The sequence below is a fragment of the Monodelphis domestica genome, chromosome 1 (assembly GCF_027887165.1).
Source record: "Monodelphis domestica isolate mMonDom1 chromosome 1, mMonDom1.pri, whole genome shotgun sequence".
NCBI classification, from domain to species: domain Eukaryota; kingdom Metazoa; phylum Chordata; class Mammalia; order Didelphimorphia; family Didelphidae; genus Monodelphis; species Monodelphis domestica.
The window spans coordinates 422,105,039-422,122,031 of NC_077227.1; the positions used below are offsets into that span (position 1 = coordinate 422,105,039).

Here is a 16,993-nt window from a genome sequence, read left to right on the forward strand (position 1 = left end):
TTTGCTAGTGCATTTCAGGCAGAATTTGAACTCAGGTCTTTCCCCCACCCTTTCTCCAAGTCCATTACTCAATTCATTGCACCACCCTTTTGTACTAAATGATCTTTTACATTTCTTTCCATTTTGTGATTCTGGGATTTGAGTTTGAAACCTTACTCTAATGGTATATAACATTGGCAAGTCAATCAAAACCTTCTTAAACTTCAGCTTTCTTTTCTGTACAACAGGAATAATAATCTCTATACTCCACACCTCATAATGTTATTATGAGAAAATAGCATTGTACACTAGAAAATATCATAGAAATGAGAATTGTTGCTGATTTGATGACTAGAAGTAAGGCCGTGTTCCTGGGCTTGGCTGAGCAGAATGCAAAGATGAATAAAATGTGACTTCTGCTTGGCTAACTTGTCAATGTAACAATATTACAGTTTCATTGGGAAGACAATACAGAAACACTGCTGAGTTTAAAGCAAAGATAAAAGAAGTATATAACATTTCAGGATGACAAGGGGAAAAGATGTCACAATACAATACAATGTCTGTTTAGTTGCCAAATGCATAGTAAAGGCAACAAACAACATGAAAGTTCTGAGGAAACAGATATAATTATTACTTCAGACTGTAAAAAATTTTTTTTTGCAAAGGGGGCTAGCCTTGAGGGGTCTTAAGGAACATAGATTTAGAGCTTCCAAGATCTTCAGAAATGAGTCCAATTTCTTCATTTTACAGGTAGGGAAACCGAGGTTCTGAGAAGGAAAGTGATGTGCACAGTTGATCCTCACACAGATCATAAAAAGACCTGTGAATCCAAAACAGGTCTTTTCATTCCCCAAAATCTTTTCTTTTCTTTCTCTCTCTCTCTCTTTTTTTTTTTAGTAACATCATTGCTCCTTTTTCAAAGTTGTACACATTCATTTGTCTTATCCTTATTATAGATTGAAGACCATTAGAATTTCTTTCAGAGAGTCCCACCCAGGGTAGGTCACTAATTAGTAATAAAAGAATCTCTTTAAATCTTTTAAGAATAGACTTGAGTGTGAAACTGCTTGAATACATAGGTCGAAGGGATATGGTTGGGGATATAGACTCTAAATGAACATCCTAGTGCAAACAGCATCATTGAAATAGGTTCTGATCAAGGACACAAGTAATACCCAATGAAATTGTTCATTGGCTGTGGGAAGGGTGGATGGAGGGGAGGGGAGGGAGGAAAATAAAGTGAGTATTGTAACCAAAAAAAAAAATTTAATTAAAAATTTAAAAAAATAAAAGAATAGACTTGAATGTGAGAAATAATTGCCAATTCAAGATAATTCAGTTGCTCATGGGAGGGATACATAACAATTGGTGAATTCCCAGGCTTATATCCCAAGGGGGTCAAATTGAGTGAGACACTACAGTTACAAAAAATATACATAGTAGCACATTTTATGGCTACCAAGAACTGGAAAAAGAATGGGTATTTTTGATTCAGGAATGGTTAAATAAATTGCAGAGGGGGCTAGATTTGAGGGGTCTTAGAGAACATAGATTTAGAGCTTCCAAGATCTTTAGAAATGAATCTAATTTTTTCACTTTACAGGTAAGGAAACTGAGGTTCTTTATCTTTAATTAATTTTCCTGCATCTTTAGAAAAGGATAAACTTGAATTCAGAGAAGTATAAAAAGATTTATATGCACTGATGCAGAATGCAGACAGGAAACTAGGAAAACAATGTTTATAATGGCACAACAATATAAATGGAAAGAATAACTAGCAAAATCTAAACAAAATTGAACACTGTAATTATTATAACAAAACTATCAGATTTGTTTGATATATGAATTAGTTTTCCTGAACTCTTCTCCATCCCCTTTAAAAAAACCCTCAGCAAGGAGAAATTTGAAGAGGGATGTTTCTGGAAATAAAGGCAAAATAAAAATAAAATATATCAACAAAAATTCTAATAAAAAAGCAATTGGTAAAAATATATTTTTGGTGTGTGGATCAACCTGTGAGCCTTCAAATTGGGATGAAAGATTTGAGAGGCTGGGGAAATGTTAAGGAACAGAACTATGAACAGGAGAGTTAGAAGACCCGAGTTCTATGTTCCCCATTTAATAACTGCATGATAGACAAGTTATTTTACCTCTCTTGCCCTAGGTTTCTTCATTTGTAAAATTACTAAATGATCTCAAAAATTCCCCTCAGATCTCACATTCGGTATTCAAATATCCCTTCCAACTCTAATGATTTTCATTCTAACATCCCTCCTTGCTCTAGGATAAAAAGGAAGTGTTATAACAGTTTCTCTGAATTCCCCACTAGATATTGAGGGGAGAAGGAGGATTAGAGGAGGTGGGTGGAAATAGCAGTATGCTATTAGCTGTTGCCCTGGATGTCTTGGGAGGAAGGAAGATTGTTAAGCTTCCATCTGCCAGGGATATTAGGAGGTGGGAGGAAGACTCCTTCAGGAATGGGTCTGCATGGCCACACCAAATGTTTCTCACCCGCTTTCCCATTTGGAAGTTTTATTAAGATGTTAGATAAACAGAGAGAAAAGCTGCAAAGGAAAACATTGACTCAGAAGGAAAAGGACTGGCAGGGTTGAGAGCTAAAAGCTCGTTTTCTCCAGATGTGCACAGATGTGCCAATGTTGACCTTTTTAATTATAAATTTCTTCAAGGTGGGGAGGAGGGAATTGGTTAAGGTTGCATTTCCAAACAGTCTTTGGACTCAAATAATATTCCTTTGTGAAGTAGTTAAGACAGGTCCCCCAAGCACATGTAGCTCAGGTACATTGGGTCAGGAAGAGGGCAGGTGCATGGGAACTGGTGGGTGATTCATGATAAGAATTGAGTTACAAGCATCCAAGAGGTTGAAAATCCATATATCCACATCCCACAGCTGCAGCTGCCCCAAACATCCCACTCCTCCCTGGGCCTTCCTGGCAGTGATAAGAAAAACCAGGAATGCACTGGTGTCAACAATACTAGGGCAGGGAGTGTGGGAGAGTGGAAAGAATCCTGACCATGGTTCCAAATCCAAATCTGTCATTGGTTGACTGTGGGACATTGGGCAAATCAATCCACCTCCCTCCACCCCAATTTTATCTGTTAAATTACATTTGAACTAGGATAATGAGGGATTTTTACTGTTTTCTGTGTAATGAATGGTTCTCTGGCAATCTCATGAAGCCTATGGACCCCTTCTCAAAATGTTTTAAAATGCCTACTTAAGGTTACAAAGGAATTAAGTGATATTGAAATAAGTTTATATATAAACATATATGTTGTATATGTTTTATATATATGCACAGACCCTAAGTTAAGAACTTGGGCATCACTAAAAAGATTATATCAAATTCTGTCCCAATATTGTGTGTTCAAAGTTGATGTGTTGAAAATAGGACCATGGTTGAAAGATTTGTATGGATCTAGAAATCTAGTTTTAACTTGGATCTTAAGAGATAGGTGGGTCAAATCATTGTCTCTTTGAGCTGATTTTCCCTTAAAATGGGGGGGAAAAAGAATACTTTCCCTAGTCCTATCTGGATTATTACAGTGGAAAACCCTTCATAAACATCACACTACTGTAGAATGTGCATTGTTACTATTGTTTTAAGGTTTCCTTCCAGATCTTGTGTTCTTTGTTCCAAGTTTGAGTGGTTCCAATCTGAACTTGAATTTGACTCTTAGGGCCTAGCTTCCCAGGGATTCCAAGAAGCCCTAGGCTTTCCTTGGGGAGGGGATGGGGAACCTGAGATTTAAACCAGTACACCTAAGACTTCCCTGGAGGCAAATTCAAATCCTTGAATTACTCTCTGACTGCTGTGGGCTTGAGTTTTGGTGGGCGGCAGTCTTTAGGAACTGGATTTGTTTGGGACTCCCAATCCTGCCCCGCCCCCGTGCGCGCTCCCGCAGTTTAGGAGGACGGCCTGGCCCTGGGGCAGCCTTCAGGAGCGCGCACAGCCCAGGTAGGGCCTGAGCCCAGGCAGCTGGCCCGACTCTGAAGCAGCACAGCTTCTGAGAGCTGAGCGCGTGTCGGGGGGCCGGGGAGCCGGCCTCGGCATGGGTGCTTCCCTGGCTGGTCCTGCTCTTTCTCAGAGGCCTGGATCTGGGAGCCGGGTGAGTGGCCAGAGTTGGGGGATCGCTTACCACCCTCTCCCCACCCCCTCCGCCTCCCCGGGGTTCTGGAAGGAGGGACCGGGCGGGGCTGGGCGAGGAGACCGCCAGCATTCACTGCGGCCGGGCGGGCTAGAGAAATCACCCCTTGTTTCCGCTAAGTTTGGAATCAGGTCTCCTAGGATTACTGGGAGCCCCGCGGCGAGGAGATTGGATCAGTTCAGATCAGACTGCTGGTGTCCGGGCAGGCAGGCTGGGACTGGGCAGTTGTGGCTGTCCCCTTAGCAAGAACCAGTTTCCATTGGGGACAGAGGGAGACTGCAACGGAAATAAGGCTTGGTTTGGGCAACTGAGGGGAGGTTGCCATATCTGGGACTCTAGCTGCACGTCCTCCCCCCAGCCCTTCCATCCGAGGGTGTGGAAGTGTGTTCTGTTCCATTCCTTATTGTTTCATTCCTTTAGACTCCTTAGCAGTCTTAGTTCCTTTTGAACGCAACCCACCCGCATGCCTTTCATCTGCTGCAATTCTGTTTCCCCAGACCCCAGAAATGCTCAGTTCAGATGGATCCAGGGGGTATTTGCTTCCCTAGAATCTTGGAGGTTTCCCCAGCCTCGATATTCCTGAAGGGGTGGAAGGCGGAAGTGGTGATTACAAATAGAAAACCAGTTCTGGAATGTCACTTTTCACTACCATCTCTGTGGAGACAAGTTAGGGGACCCGTGTAATGTTTCAGTTACCCTTTGTGGGGAAACTGGGGTAGAGGGGGGAGCCGAGAGGAGAGCCCTTTAGACCATGCTGTGGAGAGATGCCTTGAGGCAGATGGAAGAGAAAAAGCAAGGCTGTCCTGTTGGAGCAGTCACTGAGAAGAGACTGTCAAGCTCTACCATTACTGGTTGTATTATCTTGGACTGGTCATTTAACCTCTCTGGTTTTAATTTTCCTTGTCTGGCTAAGATTCCTTGACTTTCCATGTTTTAAGGTTCTCAGTTTTTATATTCTATGGTACTAGGGTTTCTTCCAGTTCCATGATCTTCTAATTGTTACATTCTTGAGGACCCCAACAAGATCTCTAAGGCTTCCCCAGAAGGAACTGGCCCTCTTAGAGAGAGGAAAAAATGTAGTAGCATGCAAAACTTCAGGGATAAATATGGGAGTGGGAAAAAGGTTACTGCCTCCTATTTCTTTGTGATAGGGATAACATTGAAATTAAGGTCAAGGCCAGTTCTGGGTCACTGAGGCTCCCTCAAGCTGGATGGATACATGGTAAGAGATTGGAAGGAGTTTGGACTTTAGGGAGTTGGGTGTAGTTGCAGGAAGGAGCACTTGACTGGGATTTGAGAGACCCGAGTTTTGATTCAAGTTATGCCACTAATTTGTTGTAGGTAGGACACGTTTCTTTGCCCCTTCTGGAATGGAGTTCAGATTCTGACTGTCAATCCATATGACTCTGGGCAAATCATTTAAACTTAGAGCTTCAATTTTGTCATCTGTAAAATGGGAAAATAAAACCTACCTCTCTGGGTTTTTGTCAGACAGAATCAATTGTTAACTATGTTAATATAGATAAAATCCTTTGCAAATTTATCATTATCTGGAGAATGTGGGGGTTGCATTTGGTGATCATGAAAATTTTGAGCTGAGAATAAAATAAGATCTGAAGAAAGTTCAAAAACCTCAGTAAGTCACTTACATTGATGTACCCACTCACAATGATGTACTATTGAACTCTTGTGGAAGGGAGAGAAAGGTTATTTGTAATGAATTTGTTCTGAAGTACTATAGGAGAGAAAAGTGCTATGTCATTTTTCAAGGAGTAGGGTGTCCAGGGGACAAGTGACCTTTAGTGTTTGTTTCTTAAAAGCCAAATTAGTCTTACTGATTCTTCTTCCTTTCCCTCTCAGGATGTCCTAAGTGTGTTAATTGCATTGGGGGCCTTTGTAATTTTCCACTCATTTCCAAGTTGTGACCTAGGAATCTTTCAATGGTCTCATTTTATTTTTGTTTTTCAAATATGTAAACATCTCTCAGATGAAGTTTTGCAAAAAGGAGAAAAATCCTCTGTGTCACTTGATGATTCTGAACCTAACCTAGGGGAACACACCTTCAAAGGCCTATTGGAAAGTTTCTTTGAGAATCAATGGATAGGATGGGGGATGGGGCAGAGGTAAGAGCTGGAGCAGGTCATTACTTCCACATGGTCATGTTGACTTGGATTGTTTAGTAAGGAGATTGTCAAGGGTGGTATAGTGGACTAAGAGGCAAAAAACCAAGGTTCTGGTTCTGCCAAGGGATTTCTATATGACCTCTCTGGGCTTCAGTTTCTTTATTCATAAGATCAAAAGAGTGTCCTCTTCTAGTTTTAAATCTAGAATCCTACAATAATCCTATTCTCTAAATTTCTTTCTTGCTCAGAAACTCTTCTAGGATAGCTTATAGGTCTGCATTTCTGTTCTATAAAATCATTATATTTTTGATCATCATTCTCTTCATCTAAAAACTGGGTTAGCACCTTGCCCTCACAATAAGAATAAACCTTGTAATTACATAGATGAGAAAGAATAAAATAAGTGGTTACAATTTGAGTTTATTTTGTAGATATTGAAGTTTATGGTTTTATTTAAAATATTATTCCTCATTTTGTTTGATTGTATTCACTGAAATTGTTTAAAGTGAAATTATTTTTTAAAACAATAATAGTTGGGGGCAGCTGGATGACTCAGTGGATTGAGAATCAGGCCCAGAGATGGGAGGTCCTGGATTCAAATTTGGCCCCAGACACTTCCTAGCTCTGTGACCCTAGGCAAGTCATTTAACCCCCATTGCCTAGCCCTTACCACTCTTCTAAGACAGAAGGTGTAAGGGTTTAAAAAACAAAACAAAACAATAATAGTTGCCCTGACCAACTGACAGGATTATCGTCCGGAGCCCCTGAGGATCATGGAAGGAAGCAAAATAATGTAGTAGATATAAAGGAAATAGTACTGAGCTAAGTGTTAGAGGAACTACATTTTAACCCTGCCTTTGGCACTTGACTCCCAATGTGACCTTGGATAAATCCCTTCCTCAGTTTTCTGGTCATTTGAATATTGAAAAGGCTAGATCAGATATTCTCTTAAGTCTCTTTCAGTTCTAATAGTCTGATCTGTGAGCACCTTCCATCGAGATTTGTGCTAGTAAAAGCTGAAGGAAAGAGGGGGTGTGGGGGTAAGGGTGGGGGTGGGTTATTTCTTGCCTGTATTTTAACTTGTTCCTATTACCACACAGTTTCAAATGGTTCATTTCCAGAGGTCTAGGTGGTAATTAATGTCCACGAGATCAAATTGATTTGACAGCTGGTTGTAGTGTTTTATGCTCAGATTACACACCGCTCTCGCTCTCTCTCTCTCTCTCTCTCTCTCTCTCTCTCTCTCTCTCTCTCTCTCTCTCTCTCTCTCTCTCTCACAGCAGGGACTGAATGATGCTCTCCCAACCACATGAGTTATTCTCTAACCAGCTAGAACAAGGTAGCAGTGTTTGATGTCTGAGAAAAGCTGCAAAGAGATTGTGAGAAATGAAAATGAAATAGTTGGGAGTAGGCTTGGACTTGAAGATTGGGTTCAAGAGTTCAAGAGTGCTGGATTCATTGTTTTGCTTTGCCACCTTTGGTTGGGAAGTGACTTTGGCTAAGTCACTTCCCTTCATTTGCCTTCAGTTTCTGAATGGTGGAATTGGACTCTATACCCTTAGGTTCTTTCCAGCTGTCCTGTACCATGTTTGAACATTTTTTGTATAATTGTCCCATTTTGTATGCTATATTTTAGCATTCTGCTCCTAGATTCCTTCAACTCTGACATTCTATGATTCTTAAACCATGTTTTATTGATCTTTGTTGCTCCTTCCTTTCCAGATAGTATGTGATAAGTGCTTGCTATATTTTAAAATTAATAAACAATTTTCCTTTTGGTTATAATTGTGCTTAACCTGCCCAGAATCCCACACCTGAAGCCTCCTACTTTGTATTCTTTTGTACTTTCTCAGATGCCAACTCTCAGTGACAGATTTAATAATCTGAGCCCGTCTCTTGTGTTTAGTATTGCAGGAGTGAAAGTTTACTCCTAAAATGTTATCGATTGAGATACTAATAAAAGTTTAAGGAGGAGAGCTAGGGAAGGATTGAGCCAGAGTTTTTCCTTTGGGACAGAAAACATCAGAGCCCTGTAACTGTTTTGGTTTTGCTTCTTCCTGATATAGGTAGATTTTTCTGGTTATATAAGTGCCACTCCCTTCAGGAAGCCTTCCATTTAAGAGTCTGTGCCACCTAGATCAACACTTGATTCAATAGAGTGTGTGGGTAGGTACACTGGAATGAGTACAAGATTTGGACTTAGGATCAATTAAGTGATGAGAATTTATTAAGTTTTTACTGTATGCCAGCCACTGTGTCAGATGCTGAGTTTATAAAGACAAAAATCAGACATCCTTTGTAGTTTTTGTGGAAAGTATCACCTACACCAGGTAAATACAAAATGTAGACAAAGTAAATACAAAGTAATTTGAGAGGAGGGGCAGGGAGGAGATAGCAGCTGGGGATTAGATGAAAGGTTAGAGAAGAGCTGGGTACAAATCCTGGCTCAGCCATACTCCCTTTGTGATTTAGGTTAAGATACTTCCCTTTCTGGGCCTTAGTTCCTCTATCTGTAAAATTAGGAGAAAGGTTTTGATAATGTCTGATGTCCCTTTGAGCAATGAACAGATTTTAAGTTTGACTGGTAAGATCCAAGCATCTTTCCAAAGATACTGAGAACGTAGGTTCTTATTTTGGGGTTTAAGAGGTCATTAAGAAAGGCTTCTCTTAGCCATAGGATACTTCCCTTTAATTCTTTCATTCTCAGGTTTCTGTGGCCCCATCTATGCTGTCTCTGGGCAGCCTCTTGGGAAGGACAGACCCTGGGCCCCAGTGAGAAGTGGGGGACAGCCCTGGTAGAAGAAAAGAGGAGTTAGTGCTTGTTGAGTTTCTTGCCTGAGCTTGTCATTCCTGATGGGAGGAGCAAAGAGACCAGGCCTGACTTTTCTCTCTGATTTCTCTGTCTGTCCATTTCCATCTCCTTCCCTCTATGACTGCTCCTTCTCTTCGCTGAATGTTTCTATCTGTGTCTGACTGTCTTGGATGTTTCATTCCCTTGGTATTTCTGGCTGCCTGAATGCCTTTGTCTTGTACCTGTCTCTTCTCTGTCCCTGTATGTCTCTTCATCTTTCTTAGGATTTTTTGTTTTCTTTATTCCTGTGTCTCTATGTGACTGAGTCTAACACCCAAAAAATTAGCTTTCCAGAGAGCTGAATTTATCCAGAGGATCATAGTCTCATCTTTCCTTAAAGACTAGAGAAAGGACAGGATTGCTTTTGTTTTCAAAGACTTCCCACTCATTCTACTCCAACCTGCCAAGGTCTATCTTGCCACCTTCTTTCCAAAAGACTGACTGTCAGATATCTTGGCCCCCTACTTGCCCCCTTCATACTCCTCACCCCAGTCATCTCTATCATCTAAATTTCTCTAAATTTCTGAGGCTAGTATTGGGTTCTTTCAGGGACATAGGATTAAAGGGTACGAATAAAAGTTGCTCATGCCTAGAGGAATTTTTAAAAAAGAAGATAAATAATAGAATTCAAGGAATGGGAAGAGACCCCAGTGTCTCTTTCACACACACATGCACGTGCTCATACATATATATGCACACACATACCCAGAAGAGCAAGATGACTTTGAATCACAGGCTCAAAAGTCGTGTGCTCAAACAAATGTTCCCAGTTATAACATGCCTGAAAAGTTTCAGTCACCAAATGGCCCTAGATTTGGAGTCAAGACTGCCAAAATTCACTTCAGATACTTTAATAACTATTGTTACCCTGGACAAGTCACTTAACCTTTTCATGCCTCAGCTTCCTCATCTGTAAAATTAGAAAATTTGACATAATGGCTTCTTTGTTTTCTTCTATCTCTAAATTTATAATCCTGTGAAGATGCCCAGTGACAGAGAAATCATTTCTTCCTAGAGCAATGTTTTTCCTTTTAGATGACTGGTTACAAGTTATAATGAATTTTGGTATACCTTTTTGCTGGTTCCATCCATTATTCCCCATACTACTTTTTGGGCCTGAGCAAAATAATTCTAATCTTTTATATTTCACATACTTGAAAACATTATCCTGTCTTCCCCCACAAGGTCTTCTCTTCTCTGGTTCTATATATCTCTCTTCTTCTTATATCTCTAATGATCTACCTCTTGGCATACTCCAGTTTGTAAATGTTTTCCTTAAAATGTGGCTTCCAGAACTGAATCCAGAATTCTAAATGTGCTCTGACCTGGACTGAATCTACCTTCTGTGTTCTGAACACTAGCTCTCGCCCTCTCTCTCTTAATGCAGCTTAAAAACAGAATAATATTTTTGGCTGCTACTTGCTCAAGATAAAACATTTAATAATTGGCAGAACTAGGACTCTAACTCAGGCCCTTAGACTCAACTATGCTTGGCTTCTTTCCTTTGCAGTAGACAGTGCTTGTTGAGTGCACTGTGACTGTTTCTGACAGAGGCTTGAGCATGGGTCCCAGGGAGGGCAAAGACTCTCTCCAGGGCTTAGAGCCCTTCTCAAAACTCAGCTCTAGAGATTGATTTTCCTCCTCTGCCCCTTTTTTAGTGTTCCCCTATCCAGATGCTAAGGATTCAGATGTGACCCAGAAACTTGCTGGTTGCCAGCATCAAGACTTCTAAGACAGAGCCACTCCTTGAACTAGATTTAGACAACATAGGGCAATCTTGTATCCTCCAGCACTCACTGCATGATGGGCACTCTATATGCTAAAAGCCAATGGAATTTTGTTTGCCTACACCAAAGGAGTGTAGGCCAGTGGTCTGGTAAGGCCCAGCCCAGAGCCTTATCTAACTCATCAAGGCCCTCTGCTGGGAAAGGAAAAACCTAGCTCAAGGCCAGGAAGTAGGTAGGGTTGTTTTTGCTTGGAAGAAGGTGGGGCTCCCTAACAGATGGGCTCTCAGAGAAGGGGGTTGGGGGAGAGGGATGGTAACACTGAGGACCTCCACAGTAACATTCAGATGATCAAAATCAAAGACTTCATAGCTGGAGGAGAGGAGCTTAAAGCATAGATTGTTAGGATGGAATATCTCTTAGTTCATTGTCTCCCATTTGTCTCTCTTTTTTAAACAGATGGAGGGGCAGCTGGGTGGTTCGGTGGATAGAGGGCCAGGCCTGGAGTCAGGAGGACCTAAGTTCAAATATGACCTCAGAAAAGTCCTAGCTGTGTGACCCAGGGCAAGTCACTTAACCCCCATTACCTAGCCCTTACTGCTCCTCTGTCTTAGAACCAATACACAATATTGATTCTAAGATGGAAGGTAAAGTTCTTAAAATAAAATAAAATAAACAGATGAGAAAACTAAGGCCCAGGAAGATTAAATTTTTTTGCTCAAGATAATCCAATAAATCAGTGGCAAATCCAAGTCCAAAAAATCGTCCTATTTCCTTTATAGTATCTTTGATTTAGGGCTGGAAAAGATATTATTGGTCATCTTCTGGGAGGAGGAGGGTGTTTTGGAATGTGACTAAGAGATTATCCTTGTACATGATATTGAACCATGAACAGAAATTGGGGTGTTGGAAAGCAGGGCAGACCTAGAGATAAAGTTCTAGTAGGACATTGATATGGAGAAATTAGAGGATAGGAGACTGGAGCTCAAGGGCAATATTAGGTTTGGATATATAGCCATGGGAACCATCAACATAGAGATTATCACAGAACTCTGAAGAACAGGTGATTCCTAGGGAGACAGTATGGAAAGAAGAGAGGTTCCAGGTTAGGACTTTTATGTATGAAGTGAGAGACCCAGGAGGGATAGACCTTCAAAGGGGTCTGAAAAGGAATGATCAGACAGGTAAGAGGAGAACCAGGAGGGAACAGTGTCACAGAGGCCAGATTATGAGAGAGTACCAGGGAGACTGGGGTAGGAGAAGTGTTTAACACTGTTCAGAGCTCTAGAGAGGTCAAGGAGAATGGAGACAATCAAAGACCATCTCATTTAGCAACTAACAGGTCAATTGGCAACCTTTGAGAGAGCAGTTTCAGGTTAGTGATGGGGTGAGAAGCAAGACTGCAAAGAACTGAAGAGAGTTGATAAGATGTGCACATTTAGGAGGATTATTTTACTGCTGCAGGTGAAGAAATTAAGACAATAAATGAAGTACGCTACTCACAAGAGCAAGCACTCCCTCTGCTGCTATCCATTTCTCCTCCTCCATCATTACACCCATGTTTCTGATTTTAAGAGGCTGGTCTCTCCTCAGATTGAAGCATTTCTTTGCTCATCTCAGCCTGTTGCTTCCTCTTGACTCCACTGGCCCAGTCACGGCCCTTTCCTGTCCAGTCTGTAAACACAATATACAGGGGAAGCAGGGCCTGCAGCCTTTACTCTGCTGGCATCCCCCAGGGATGCCATGATAGGTGAAGTCCTCCAAATCCAGGCACCTGAAAGTAAGGGAATTTCTGAGGACAATAAGATTGTGATAAGGACTTGCCTAAGATACAGAATGGCTTGATGATAAGAATATTGGGTCTCAGAATCAAGGGACTTGGGGATCAGCTCTAGCTACCACTTAGTCTCTGTTTTGATGATAAGAAAGTCCCCACTTGCCTTGTCTATGAAAAGTGTAGAGGTCAAACTTCTAGTCATTTTTCAGTTGTGTCCAGCTTTGTGATTCCATTTGGGATTTTCTTGACAAAGTTACTAGAGTGGTTTGTCATTTCCTCCTCCAGCTTATTTTACAAGGGAGGGAGGGAACTGAAGCAAATAATAAATTAAGTCAGCAAATTTAAAATGAAAATAAGAAAATTTTAAATTAATGAGGTAGGCCACTCTTAAGTAACTTGCCCAGGGTCACATAGCCACTGGCTGAGGCTGGATTTGAATTTAGATCTTACACAAAGCCCAACATTCTATCCCCCTGCACCACCTAGCTACCCAGAGATTGTACTAAATGATCTTTAAGATTCTTTCCCTTCTACCTCTGATAATCTTAAGATTTTAGTAGTAGTAGTAGTAGTTAAAAGAAATGAGACTCCTGGTCCTCTTTTGACTGGTATTTGTATTTAAGACTTATTTTCCTTCTCTCCTGGATACTTAAATCTGGCAATTGCCTTGAGCTCTGGATTGCTTCCATAATCTGGAGAGTAAAGATGGGGAGTACTGACCATTTCACTCCCCATAACAAAAACTGCTTTGCCTCCCTATCACTAATACTCCTACCTTTGGGCTTAAATATAAACTTAGTGTGGCACTGAAGAGCCTTCCCAGTCTGGCCTCCTTTCTAGGCTTATTTGACATCAGCTCCTTTCATGTTGCCTGTGTTCCAGCCAGACAGACTGTCTAGAGCAAACTCTGATCAGATGGGGTCCTGCACTAGAAAAAAAGCATCCTGAGACATTTCTTCCCCTAGGGAGAGGGAGGGATACTTTTCAACTATCAACGGACTAGCTTATTCCCTCAGGCTGCTAAACCCAGAACACAGTGACCTGTCTTCCTTTCCCTGGACCACAATCCACTTTAGATGGGGTGGACTTATCTTATCCCCAGCCCTGGGGGTCATTCCCAAATGGGGCACATGGATCAGCGGATAGGGGGCAGGGCAGTGTGGAAAATTCAACAGCAAAGAACATGTTGGATTGTGCCATCTCTTTCCCTAGCTTCTTCTGCCTTCATTTCCTCCTTCTTAAAAACTCCTACTTTGTGCTGGGTCCATTGCTTAGTGTTGGGGATACAAAGGACAAAAGAAAGTTCCTGCCCTTAAGGATTTTACATTTTATAGAGGAGAAACAAATGTACTGGAATATAAAAACATATGCATAGAATATAAAAAAAACTTATGGAGGATTTACATATCAACTGAATTTTGAAGGTAACTAGAGGGCCCTCTGGACCCTCTGTTTTAAGGAAATATATAAAGATCTCTGAATTTAGAGTCCAAGGAGCCAGGTTCTGGTCTGGCTTTGCCTTTTGTGTGACTATAATCAAATCACTTCAGTCTGGATCTCAGTGAATTTCCTTTAAGTTCTGTTTCCTAAGCATTGATTGAAATATTACAACATGGGATGAAGATCAAAGCACACTATTTTTCACATTAGTTTATTTATGGTTTTATTTGGGGGGTTTGGTTTTATATGAATATTCTCACAACAATAACCAGTATGGAAGTATATTTTGCATAATAATTCATGAATAACCCAGATCAAATTGTTTACTATCTCCAAGCTGGGGGGGGAGGGGGGCAGGAGAAGGATGGAGACAATTTGGATCTTATAATTTCAGAAATGAATGTTGAAAATTGTTATTGCATCTAATTGGGGAAATGAAGTATTTTGAATAAAAAAGGGGAAATAAAAAGCAAACAAATAGAAGTATGACAACATCTATAGGGCTTTGTAAAATTTAAAGTGGTATATAAATGCTATCATCATCATTATTGAATTCAAGTGAGTGGAATTATGAGAAGGTAACAATAGGCAAAACCTTGACATATATACTTCCACAATAAGTGGTCTGCAAGTGACCCTGAAAGGGAAATTGATTCAATTTATTGTTTACCTGATGATGTTTGGACTAGCAAATTGAACTTTCAACGGTTAATTCTCTCCTTGAAAGCTGCTGAACCTTTAATTAGGGTATGTTACAACCAGGAGTTGGTTGTACCCATGAGACCTTCCTACTTATTATCCTTAATTTAAATACACTCCTATTCCTCTTAACTACTGGGGTTGTGTAGTGGGAAAAATAACTGCATTTTGGTGTTAAAGAGATCCAGGTTCAAATCTAGATTCCAAAACTAACTAGCTATGTGATCTTGGGCACATCTGCCTGTGGCTTTCTGTGGCTCACTTTTCTCCTCAGTAAAGGTTTATAATCTCTATTACTTACCCCACAGGGTTGTTTTTAGGAAAGTGCTTTGTAAACCTTAAAAGCGTTAAAGAAAGGAGAGCTATTGGTAGTGATAACAATAGTATAATAATAATAATAATACGAGTTTAGTATTATTAAAATTTTTCATGGCCTTCTGACACCATTGACAGATACAAAACCAGACAAGAATGTTTTCAAAAACTGTGGGAAACAGAAAATTCAACCAGATATTTGCATGGTGTTTGATGGTGATTGCCTTACACAGGGTCAAAGTAGAAGCTGGCCTTAGATAGGTAGAACATCAACCCTATCTAAGGCCATGCCAAACTGAGTGTTGTCACCAATTGTGCATTGTCAGGCATCCTAGAAAGCCTTAAAACTGGTCTTTGGTTTCTAAAAAAGGTCCAAAAAGTTTGTGAGATCCTGGTCTAGGTCTTCTGAGGACAAAGAACTTATCTCTGATAACCCAGATTAACTACTTATGTAACCCCAGTTGTCACTGTGTCCAGAGAAAAGCCAGGACATTTTCCTTTCTCTGAGATAGCCATTTGGTGTTATTCAGCTGGCATTCAGACTCAATCCACCTGTGGGGGCTTTGGGACTAGTATGGTCTATGAGAAAGCAGCTAAAGTACAAGCCAGAGGGCAAAGTGCTGAACTTGAAGTCAAAACACTTAGTCCATCCTGTAATACACTTGCTATGTAATTCTATACAAGTTGGGTCTTATATAGCTTCATTCCCTCTCTCACCTTTTCCTTTGCTCTCTTCTTCCTAACCTATCTCCTCCCCTCTCTCTTAGTTCATAGAAGCACAGAATTTGAGAGTAGGCCAGGACCTTAGTGACCTTCTAGTCCAACCCCATAATATACCCTGTAATGTAATCATCCCAACTTTGGTGGAAGACTTCCAAGGGTAGGGAAACCTAGCTCTTCTTGAAGCAGCCCATTCCATTTTTGGACAGCTCTAATTGTTTGGAAATTCCTCCTGATACCAAATCTAAATATGCCTCTTTTCAATGGTCACCCATTACTCTTCAGCTCTTATGTCCTCCCTAAGTTTCTTCTTCAGAGTTCTCTTTTTACTCTTCCTTTTTTGTTCTGTGGGTTTTCTCCTATCAGACTGAAATGCTCCTTGAGGTCAGAAAATGTCTCTGCTTTTATTTATACTTGCACCCCCAGTGCTTAGCACAGTGTCTGGCACATATGGGATGCTCAATAAATGCTTATTGGCTGTTTTTGACTACACATACGCAGTTGTAGCAAACAATCCATAAAGACAGTCTCGAGGCTTCTCTGCCCTTTTTTGTATGTTTTTATTTTTCTGGTGCTCCTTCTCCTATTCCTTATTTCCTTTCTCTTCCTCTCTTTCTTCCTTCCTCTAATTTATTTCCTCCTTTCTTCTAGTTCCAGCTTTCACATCTTCCAGGCCCTCCCTTCCTCCCTCTCCTTTTTGTTTCAAAATCCTCCCTGCCCCCCTTCCTCACATTACACACACAAAGAGACACAGATATAGATACACACACACATAGACACACACATACATATATGCCTTTTCCCTCTCCCTCCCGATTAGGGGGTATGACTGAGTTCAGTAGAAGAGATTTGGCTTATCCTGAAGTAAGCCCAACTGAATATCTCTAGCACATAAATTTAAGCTGACTATTTTGCCATCCCTCTTAGTTACTCATCACTAATTCAAACCTTAAATTTTAATTTTTGGATCTTCGGAACCCACAAACATCTGATTTTCAATTATCTTTATTTATATAATATATACATGTTATATATTAGGGGGCAGCAAGGTAGCTCAGTGGATTGAGAACCAGGCTTAGAGAAGAGAGGTCCTTGGTTCAAATCTGACCTCAGATACTTCCTAGCTGGGTGACCCTGGGCAAGTCACTGAACCCATTGTCTAGCCCTTACTACTCTTCTGCCTTGGAATCAATAT

General features: G+C 40.8%; 1 protein-coding gene across 25 annotated transcripts in view; it reads left to right on the forward strand.

Moving 5' to 3' along the window:
• The window catches only part of DAB2IP (DAB2 interacting protein), a 332,379-nt gene that overhangs the window by 239,125 nt on the left and 76,261 nt on the right, over nt 1-16,993 (forward strand). Inside the window, exon 1 of one of the 25 annotated variants that reach the window (XM_007474590.3) lies at nt 3,299-4,110. The exons of the other annotated variants lie outside the window; for them this stretch is intronic. The gene's annotated coding sequence lies outside the window, so the exon portion shown is untranslated. Of the gene's footprint in view, nt 1-3,298; nt 4,111-16,993 lie in introns of those variants that run through there. 25 annotated transcript variants of the gene reach the window in all.